This window comes from Apodemus sylvaticus, chromosome 2 (genome assembly GCF_947179515.1).
Source record: "Apodemus sylvaticus chromosome 2, mApoSyl1.1, whole genome shotgun sequence".
Taxonomy (NCBI): domain Eukaryota; kingdom Metazoa; phylum Chordata; class Mammalia; order Rodentia; family Muridae; genus Apodemus; species Apodemus sylvaticus.
Window position 1 is genome coordinate 35,794,643 of NC_067473.1, and position 8,864 is coordinate 35,803,506.

Sequence of the window (8,864 nt, forward strand, 5' to 3'; positions counted from 1 at the left end):
TCACAGGTAGCCAGGTGGCTAAATTTGGGCAAAGGACTGAGGATAGCCATGTCTGTATCCCTTCCAGACCCATGCCTTTTCTTTCTTTCTTTTGTTTTGTTTTGTTTTTTTTTTCTCTCTTTTTTTTAAATTTTTTTATTCGATATAATTTATTTACATATCAAATGGTTTCCCCTTTTCTAGCCCCCCACTCCCCGAAAGTCCCGTAAGCCCCCTTCTCTTCCCCTGTCCTCCCACCCACCCCTTCCCACTTCCCCGTTCTGGTTTTGCCGAATACTGCTTCACTGAGTCTTTCCAGAACCAGGGGCCACTCCTCCTTTCTTCTTGTACCTCATTTAATGTGTGGATTATGTTTTGGGTATTCCAGTTTTCTAGGTTAATATCCACTTATTAGTGAGTGCATACCATGATTCACCTTTTGAGTCTGGGTTACCTCACTTAGTATGATGTTCTCTAGCTCCATCCATTTGCCTAAGAATTTCATGAATTCATTGTTTCTAATGGCTGAATAGTACTCCATTGTGTAGATATACCACATTTTTTGCATCCACTCTTCTGTTGAGGGATACCTGGGTTCTTTCCAGCATCTGGCAAATATAAATAGGGCTGCTATGAACATAGTCGAGCATGTATCCTTATTACATGGTGGGGAATCCTCTGGGTATATGCCCAGGAGTGGTATAGCAGGATCTTCTGGAAGTGAGGTGCCCAGTTTTCGGAGGAACCGCCAGACTGCTTTCCAGAGTGGTTGTACCAATTTGCAACCCCACTAGCAGTGGAGGAGTGTTCCTCTTTCTCCACACCCTCTCCAACACCTGCTGTCTCCTGAATTTTTAATCTTAGCCATTCTGACTGGTGTAAGATGAAATCTCAGGGTGAATGTAGGGAACTCTCAGATCAAGACAAGGTATAGACACCTACTTTAAAAAGAGAGCCTGACTAATCAGAGGCTTCTGGATGAGAAATGAGCAATCCATCCTTGGATATGGCATATACTTTAGCAGCAGAAGTCTTGTGTATATTTGTGAGTTTCCTTCTCAGCAGCACAAAGTAAGCAAATTTTATGATGATTTTAAGTTTGTTTTCAATAGTACTTTGGATTTATATATCCAAATAGGTAATATGTTTATGTTGTTCAATATGAAACAAAACAAAACAAAAACATAAGCGATGTACACTTTCCACCTCTCTCTCGGCTTTTATATCCCTGTTCTGAGCTCCTAGGACCGGGTCCTATATACCCCCGACTCAAGGTTGAAGCAAAGCCACTGCTCAGCACTTCTCCCTAAAAGCAAGTATCAAGTCTTACTCTTTGGGCTCAGGACTCCTCACACTGGGAAACATGGAGGACCCATGTCTCAGCACAGGTGTGTTTGAATCTTATACTTTTCAGCTTTGCATAAATTAGTGACAGAGAATAGTTTAGCATGTAGATGGTGGTTCTACCCCGAGGTGCCCACTATCCTTACAAACAGCAGTACACACTGAGAGCACACTGACACAGCAATCCTGGAAATGTTGAGTGTTGAACTGGAATAGCAGAATGAACAGAGGGAGAGATTCCTAGAAGCCAGATGTCAGCTGGGACCCTTTCACAGGGGTAGACACAATGTCAAAATCACTGTTCCTTGCTCAAAGGCAAACCCAGAGTAAGTCATGGATATTTGGACTTAACATCTCAGTAGCCTTATCTATCTATCTATCTATCTATCTATCTATCTATCTATCTATCTATCTATCTATCTATCTGTCTGTCTGTCTGTCTGTCTGTCTGTCTGTCTGTCTGTCTGTCTGTCTGTCTATCTATCTATCTATCTATCTATCTATCTATCTATCTATCTACTTACTTATTTATTTCATGCCTAACTTTCAAAATTTTGTATTTTTGGTCATGCCTTAACTGTCCATTTAGCAGGTATATTAATGGGCTGGTTTTGATCTCAGATTTAAAGTATGCTGAATAGGTTCTGGGGCTCTCTAGAAAGCAGTTTTGAGTTTGGTGAGAACAATTGGTTAGGGTTCACACAGGCTGCTATAAACGCCCTGAGGATGCTCTTCTTCTGAGACTTGAAATACTGTTGATTCCAAATCCTGGGAACTCAGAACAGGGATACAAAAAACAGAGAGGGAAGTGGAAATTGGACATCATTTGTGATTTTGTTTTGGTATTGCAGGGTACATGAATGCATCCCAGGCAGAACAACAGAGACAATGATACCTATACCTTTTCATTTAGTGGTCACCAGATTTTTTTCACCTCAGCAAATCACATAACCTGAGGATTCACCTTTCTTAAAGATTCACAATGGCTGTCTGAGCTTGTGCCACTTACACTACTATACAATGCATCAACAAAAACAGGCAAGAAGTGTTCTTTAGAAGAAGTGCAGCTCTATCTGGGTGTGGAGTATGGGTATTTCTAGGCTCTGGGTTCAGCTTCATTGGCATCTGCTCTTCTTTGGCATTAAGCATAATTGGTTTGTAGTAAGCCAGTGTAGTGACTCTGACTTGTCCTTGTTCTTGTTTTGGGGGGAGATTCTCAACCAGGTGGACCAATTCCACAGTGGACCAATTTCCATGTTATGCCCGTTTGACCTTCTTCATGTGTGAGTGTGCAATCTAAGCAAACACAAGCCATCTTACCTTTTGGATTTTCTCTGCTGAATGTGAGAAGTAGTTTCTTTCCTCCTTGAGACTTCAGAGATCTGATACTCATGAACATTTTCACACACGGATGAAGGCCTTGAGCAATAAAGGTAGAATCCAGATTCCACGTCCTGAGAGCCAGGAAGCTGCTCTGTGCCTGACATGCCTCCGTTCCAGGCTAATCCTGTCATTTTCCAAGAAACCTATTGAGCCTATCCTGAGTTATGTAAAATAAAGAATCCTGATAATATCGAAGGCTCCCATGAGTTTGTCATAAACTAGGCTGTCATTTTTTAATTTATGCAGAGAAGTAACTGCCAAGCAAACTAGACTATTGCTGAAGGCCAGTTAGCTCACTGTTTGCCCTGGAGGTCAGAATATGTACAGAACCAAAGGATGATGAAAGGCCACCACACAAATGCCCTGTCAGGATAAAAAGAGTGGGGCAGTCTCAAGGCTTGTTTTTTTTTTGTTGTTGTTGTTGTTTGTTTGTTTGTTTTTGACAACCCACAGCACTTCAGGGACATAATATCTATGTTTGGCAGAACAATTTTGCCAGCTAAACAAGGACTTGGACCCTTGCAAAAGCCACAGGAACAGAAAATTTCTTCTTCTCACCTTTTCACTTGAATGTTTGTCAGTCATCAAATAATGCAGTTCCCGTCATCAGGTGTCACGTCCTATTATCTCTCTGTGACCTTGAGTGCCCTTGCTTATTGCCCGAAAGCTAGTCACTGACATCTGATTTTCTTTTTCTCTTTCTTTTCTTTTTCTTTTTCTTTTCTTTTCTTTTCTTTTCTTCCTGTCTTTCTTTCTTTTTTGGATTTTCGAATTGGAAAATTTCTCCATTTCTTCTGGAATGTGAAAATCTTCCTACCTCAATTTTATTGTGATATACTCCTATTTCTGCCCAAATTTGAGTTTATTCTCACCTTTCTCAGGTCTCCCCTTTGTAGTGGCACAAGTTGAAGGTGTGGTGTATCTTCTAGCTTATGAGTTATTTGAGGACAGGGATTCAATGTCGCCATTTGTGTGTGGGGGTGGGGGTGGGGGAGTGCTGCATGCACATACCAGTGCTTGTATATGTATGTGCATGTGTACAAAAGCTAGAGTTCAACAATGGGTTTTGATCCACAGGAGCCAACCACATTGTTTTCCCAAGGTAATAGCTCCCCTTTGATCTAGCTCAGCTGTTAAGCTAGTATGGTTAGCTCCAGAGATGAACGTGTCCCCACCTCCCTGCAGCTGGAATCACAACTGAGACCTACCATACCTAGACTTTAATTTATAGAATTCAGGTTCTCATGCTCATGCAGGCAGTCAGCTGACTGAGATATCTTCCCAGTCTCATGTTTGCTTGCTAAAAAAAAGAAAGTTCAGGGGAACATTTCTTCTTTGGGAGTACAAACTTATACAACCACTGTGGAAATCAATTTTGCAGTTTCTCAGAAAACTGGGAATAGTTCTACCTCAAGACCTGGACATATACCCAAAAGATCTTCCAACAGCCCACAAAGACATTTGCTCAACTATGCTCATAACAACTTTATTTGTAATAGCCAGAAACTGAAAGCAACCTAGATGTCCTGCAACTAAAGAATGGATAAAGAAAATATGGTACATCTACACAATGGAATACTATTCAGCTACGAAAACCAAGACATCAAGAATTATTCATGCAACGATGGAACTAGAGAATATCATCCTGAATGAGGTAACCCAATCTCAAAAGAACAAGCCTGGTATGTATTCACTTATAATTGGATATTAACCATAAAACACAGGCACCATGTTATTATACTCCACAGACCCAAAGAAGCTAACCAAGAAGGAAGGCTCAAGTGAGGAAGGTCAACTCTCACTTAGAAGGGGGAATAAAATAAGAGTCAGAGAAAACTGGGAGGGAGGGATATGGAAGGAGAATGGGGAGTTCAGGATCAGATGTGGGGAAGGGCAGGCGAGATGGCTGGATGGCCATGAAAAAAAATGGAAATCTGAAATGGATGGGGATGAGGAGGTAGGGGGTACATCTCCAGGAAGAGACCTGGGAGAAGGGAGGTGCCCAAGAATCAATGGGAGTGATCCTAGCTGTGACTCACTACATTGGAGATAGGGAACCTCAAGAAGCCACCTTCTGTAGGTAGGCAGGAACCAGCGTGGAGCAATAGAAACACAACCCCAGCCATAAACCTTTCAACCCCAAGTTTATCTTGTCTGCTAGAAATGCGGGCATGGGATGGAGTAGAGACTGAGGGAATGGCCAACCAATAACTGGCCCAACTTGGGACCCATCCCATGGGCAAGCACCAATTCCTGACACTATTACTCTGTTATGATAACTCTGTTCCTGATACTCTGTTATGAATGCAGACAGGAGCATGTTGTCCTCTGAGAGGCTCCACCCAGCAGTTGACTCAGATACAGACAGCCACAGCCAGTGGACAGAGCTTGAGGACACTTATGGAACAATAGGAGGAAGGATTACAGCCTCTAAGAGGATAAGAACTCTACGGGAAGAGTCCAACCAACAGGGTCAACTAACCTGGACCCTTGGGATTCCCAGTGTCTGAACCACAGACTAAAGAACATATATAGGCTGGACCTAGACCTCCCTGTACATATATAGGGAATGTGTAGCTTGTTCTTCATGTGGGTCCCTAACAACTAGAATGGGGGCTATCTCAAAAGCTGTTGCCTGTACTTGGGATATCTTCTTCTAGCTGGGCTACCTTGTCTGGCCTTAGTGGGAGAGGAAGCACCTAGTCTTGAAAAGACTTGAAGCGCCTGGGTGGGGGTATACATGTGGGGACCCCCACCCACCCAGAAGAGAAGGAGAGCCGGGAGGGAGTAAGGAATGTGGTAGGGGTAACCGGGAGAGGGGCAGTGAGTAGGATATGAAGTGAATAAATAACAACAAATTAAGTTTTTAAAAAATTCAATCTAGGTAGTACAAATTAGTCATGATTTAAAAAAAAAAAGCACCACAAAGTTGTGTGGATGGGGAACAGGAGGTGGGTCTGGGAAGAGTTGGCTGAGTAGGTTAATACAGTCAGTACATGTGGTAAAACATTCTCAAAGGATTAATAAAACATATTTCCAAAAAAATTCAGTGTCTAACATAATTATGATGCATAGTGGATACATAAAACATATGTCAGATCTTGAAAGTATTAGCACAAATCAATGAAGTTTATTGATTTATTTTATTTCTTACATGGGTTTGTGCTGCTCAGGGCTTTTTGGGTCACATTTGACAACAAACCAAAATAATATAAAATATATAGGGGGTGAAGACCTCCTGAGAAGACTTGATTAAGCCAATGGTAGGGTTGTACCAAATATCGGAGGACAGCTGTCACAAAGTCCAGGGGCATCCCCAAATAGTCTATCAGTCCTGTCAGTGCCCCCGGCCATGGCTCACTCGGGACTTGTTTCTTCCTTACACAGGGTGAGGGGAAATGCTGGCAAGCTGAGAGCTTCATGCTACACGGTGTTAGCCACTGACAAGGAACTGGACATTGTCTTGCATAAGATGGAAACTTTCCAAGGAATGACATGGGATGCCTAGTAACATTGCCCCTTTTCATGTCTCCTTGAACCTTTATTCTTTGATTTTTGACTGTGAAATTCTCTTCAAAAAAGGCCGTAAGTGCTTCTTTCTCTTAAGCTTACATAAAGTGGAAACAACAGTTTGCTGGTCCTAAGGCTCCTGTCCTACTGCTCTTTGAGTGTGCATGGCATGGCCAGACTAAACCTTAGTTACCAAGAGGGAATAAGAAAAAAAAGAGAGATAGGACTGTTCTTCTAGGTCCCTGTTACATGTGCTGCCCCCTCTTGACTTGCTTGCATGATTAAACTTAGCCAAGACCTTAGCACTGATCCTAGAGGCCACTCACCAGCACCTCTCCCACCCCATAGGAAGAATGAGTGAAGTATGTTGTGAGCCATGTGTGGTCAATTTAGGATTTTTATGGCAAAAGTTCATGGGTTAAAAACTAAGTCTTGTTTTTGCTGCATCTGATTATGTGAACATGGGAAAAAGTGCTTCCTTTGTGCCTGCTTCTATAAAATGGAAATAGAACATTGTCTATATCAAAGAACTTTTGTGATAATAAGAGTAGTTAAAATAAACAATACCTAGCACATAAATGGTAGGTATCTTAGCTATTATTAATATTACTAGTCTCTCATACCCACTCAAAGGCAACATTGCCCAGACATAAGGGAAGGTGCCTAAGGACTCTCTGTACTTGGAAAAGTGACCATCCTTGGATCCATCCAGTGTGAACAAAATGGCTGAGAGGCCCATAAGAAGAAAGCAGCTAAGATTATTAGCAAGATGAATGTGGTGGAGGGAGATAGGAAAGTGGATTCCACATTAAGATAGGAAGCAGATCGGGCATACAGACAAGATGAATGCACTTTATTCATTTTAGTTATTTCTCTAGCCACAGTTTCACCAGAACCCACAAGAGATGATTTTGGATACGGAGCACAGACCAAGGATTGCAAATGAACTCTGTTTCATCTCAACTATTTTGTCTTGGGAGTGCTTTATTTAAATTATTTGAAGAATAAATTAATAAATCATAAGGAATGTAATATACGACAATGCATATAATAATGTATGTAAAAAATAGTATGGTACCTGATATGCATCAAGCAGGAATAATTGCCAATACTTTGAAGCACAAACCAAGTGCATAGTGCAAAGCAAGCCCCCACCTCTAGTTTTCCAAAGGGAAGAGGCTCAGAAGAAACAGGGATATTTGGCTGGAAAATCCCTTCTAGTGCATACTATTAAACCTGCAAATGATGAGCAATGAAAAATGGGGACATTACCTGCTTCTAATGCCTTTGTCGTTTCTGACTGATTCTCCTCACTGATGCTGGAAGCAGTGAAGAGTGAGCTGCCCTGTGCTGTCATTAGTGAGTGCTGGAAAGGCAGGGTTTTCAAGAATAGGTTCGCAGGGAATTGCTCATTTTCCCCATTATATTCTTTTTTTCCCCTGCCATTATATTCTTAAAAAAAAAAAGGGAGGGAGGGAGGCAAAAGGGAAAAGAAGGAGGGAGGAAAAGAGGGAGGGAGAACATATACACACATGCACACACTCAGAGGGAGAGAGAGAGAGAGGGAGGGAGGGAAGAAAAGAGAGGGGGGAGAGAGAGAAACACAGAGAGAAACACAGAGAGACAGAGACAGAGAGATTCCCAAATACTTTTCAACTCAAAGAAAAAAAAGTAACAAACATTTTTTAGCAGAGAGGAGAACATGGCCTCCCCTAGGTCTAAGTCAGCAAAGATTACAGACTGATAAAATGCTTTCATACCCATGAATGGCTGCAAACAGACACAGCCTCCATCTTGCCTAGAGGAAGAGGAAGATGTGTCATAATGGTCTGTCATTACTGAGCACTAAAAGCAACTGTCCTCTGTCACATCTCAGGCTAGTGTCAGGACACTAGGGAGGAGAAAGCAAGTTCATGGTGCATGAATGAAAGAATTTACCCAGGGGAGGTGATACAAAGAAAATGTGTCATGTTCTAGGGAGTTAAAGAAACTGCCAGTTGTAATTTTAGATACATTTTCTGGATAAATTAAAATACTTTTATTTTGGTATGTACATGTTTGAACCTGTGGTGTACTGGAGTGGGGACAGGGGCAGAGGGAGGTTTTAAATGGGAGAGCAGTGTGGTGGAACATGCTGTGATGTTGTTGAATGTCAGGAAAGTAGAATTGTGTTCGGGATGGGCTATTCGGGTGCTTGGTGATTAGTTCATCAGAGGTGATGGAAACATCTGCAGGCGTGGCAGCTCAGCGTGGCCACAGAAATGTCACTGCACTTACGATCCTCAGGAATAATTGGTTAATTCTCAGCCTGGAAAGGGTGTGCTGCAATCAGACAGCGCCAGTGGCACTGGCACACAGGAGCTTATTCTGGTGGCTTTTTTTTTTTTTTTTTTTTTTTTTTTTTTTTTTAGGAGAGACATGATCAATGGCTGTTTTTGAGAGATCTTGATTTTAGGCAAATTTACTTGGCCATCATGAGTGCCACGCTATCAGAAAGACAAATTAATTTAACATGAGTGACTTCCTGGTCCCTTATGAATTACTTTCCAATTGTTTTTAATAGCATCTCTTTATCTCTCACACAAGAAAACACAGTTGACCTTTAACAGCCTCTTTTATAAATGAACCCAATTGCAGCCCAGCTTCTC